The following is a 2,500-nucleotide window of genomic DNA, read 5'->3' as shown; positions in this document are numbered from 1 at the left end:
AATTTAAGGTATTTTATATTATCAATGGGGATAAAACCTTAAATTTTGTTCGGCTTTCGCCTTAAGCTTAGGACCGACTAACTCGTGATCAACCACTGTTCACACGAAACCCTTCTCCACTTCAGTCCTCCAAGGTCTCATTCGATTATTTGCTACTACCACCAAGATCTGTACCAATGGCAGCTCCACACATCCTTACGGAAGATGCTTCTACGCTACCATTGTACCCACCTACTTGTTAATGTTTCTAAATTTATATACATTAATAATGTAATATAAATCATTTACATTAACAGTGACGTATAGGTATACAACTTAAGCGCCATCCATTTTAAGGGCTAGTTGCTTCGGCAGGTGAGTTGTTACACACTCCTTAGCGGATTACGACTTCCATGTCCACCGTCCTGCTGTTTTAAGCAAGCAACGCCTTTCATGGTATCTGCATGAGTTGTTAATTTAGGCACCGTAACGTCACGTTTGGTTCATCCCACAGCGCCAGTTCTGCTTACCAAAAGTGGCCCACTGGGCACAATATATCATAACCTAAAACTTCATTCAAGAAAGTTTAGGTTCTTACCCATTTAAAGTTTGAGAATAGGTTAAGGTCGTTTCGGCCCTAAGGCCTCTAATCATTCGCTTTACCAGATAAGATTATTTTATATAATATTTTTATGCACCAGCTATCCTGAGGGAAACTTCGGTGGGAACCAGCTACTAGATAGTTCGATAGGTCTTTCGCCCCTATACCCAATTCTGACAATCGATTTGCACGTCAGAACTGTTTCGGTCTTCCATCAGGGTTTCCCCTGACTTCTACCTGATCAGGTATAGTTCACCATCTTTCGGGTCACAGCATATATGCTCAAGGTACGTTCTAGTTAGAGGTATAAAAAATAATTAAAAATTATTTATATACATAACTATATAGAACGCCCCAGGATTGATATTATATATATAAAATTATATATATAATTTAATCCCATATTAACAGTTAAGTTAATTACGCCTTTAGATTTTATTTAAAATAAATTCTAATGACTTGCACACATGTTAGACTCCTTGGTCCGTGTTTCAAGACGGGTCCCGAAGGTATCCTAAATCTATAGCATTGCTAATCATATTAATGCATATAATAATTATATTAATATATAAATTAATATAATATTATAAAATTATAATAATATATAATTTACGCATTATATTGATTTTTTATCTGTCAATTATTTATCCGATAATATTTAAATTATATTATATAGAAAATAAATTTTCATATATAAAATAAACTTTTTAAATATATCTTATGATAAATATATATTTATTAACAGATTGCAATGTCCATATATGAAAAAATTGCACACCATCATTATTATATAATTATATAATATTTATAATGTTGAATTTTTCATATTTCATGGATGTTTAGGTTCATCGGGCTTAACCTCTAAACAGTTTCACGTACTATTTAACTCTCTATTCAGAGTTCTTTTCAACTTTCCCTCACGGTACTTGTTTGCTATCGGTCTCATGGTTATATTTAGTTTTAGATGGAGTTTACCACCCACTTAGTGCTGCACTATCAAGCAACACGACTCTTTGGAAATATCTTCTAATAATCATTAACGTCATACGGGCCTAGCACCCTCTATGGGTAAATGGCCTCGTTTAAGAAGGACTTAGACTGTTAATTTCTCATATTAGAATATAGATATTCCATACACTACATCGGATATTTGTATAAACAAAATCCTTTAGTGCTGAACTAGTTTCTTTTCGCTCGCCGCTACTAAGAAAATCCTAGTTAGTTTCTTTTCCTCCCCTAACTAATATGCTTAAATTCAGGGGGTAGTCTCATATGAGTTGAGGTTGTTTTTAAGAATATTTTTAATTTTTCTTTTTAGTTGAAAACTAAATATATATAAGTTACTGTATTGTTTATATTATAAATAATATAATTTTATATAAGTTTTCCTCTTTAATGTATTAATACTAATTTATTAATACTAGGATATACTTATTTTTTTATTATATTTTATAATATAAGTAAAATATATATAATTGAATTTTAATATTATGGTATTCCTACCAGTAATATATCATGTGCTATAAATAATATAATTTAAAATTATATTATAAGCAACTTTATTAAATTATTCTTACAACCCTCAACCATATGTAGTCCATGCAGTATTAAATTTTTTAATAAATTTATATACTCTGTAGCATGGACTGCAATATGCGTTCAAAATGTCGATGTTCATGTGTCCTGCAGTTCACACGATGACGCACAGTTAGCTGCGTTCTTCATCGACCCATGAGCCAAGTGATCCACCGTTTAGAGTTTTATAAAATTTTTTTTTTATTTTCGTCAGATATATATCGATAATATATATACATTCTAAAACATATTAAAATATATAAATAATATAATCTATGTGCTGCGAATGTCTCTAACTTTCCTTTTATCCGTATCCCAACTGTTTTATACAAGAAAAGTTATTAC

General features: G+C 31.1%; 1 pseudogene; it reads right to left on the bottom strand.

Moving 5' to 3' along the window:
* Positions 1-2,156: 2,156 nt before the first annotated feature.
* Positions 2,157-2,340, bottom strand: LOC129616975 (5.8S ribosomal RNA; annotated as a pseudogene).
* Positions 2,341-2,500: the final 160 nt, after the last annotated feature.

Source organism: Condylostylus longicornis, unplaced genomic scaffold (genome assembly GCF_029603195.1).
Source record: "Condylostylus longicornis isolate FDR11 unplaced genomic scaffold, ASM2960319v2 ptg000354l, whole genome shotgun sequence".
Classification (NCBI taxonomy): Eukaryota; Metazoa; Arthropoda; class Insecta; order Diptera; family Dolichopodidae; genus Condylostylus; species Condylostylus longicornis.
Note: the sequence above shows the minus strand (reverse complement) of the source record. Positions and strands in the feature narration are given on the sequence as shown.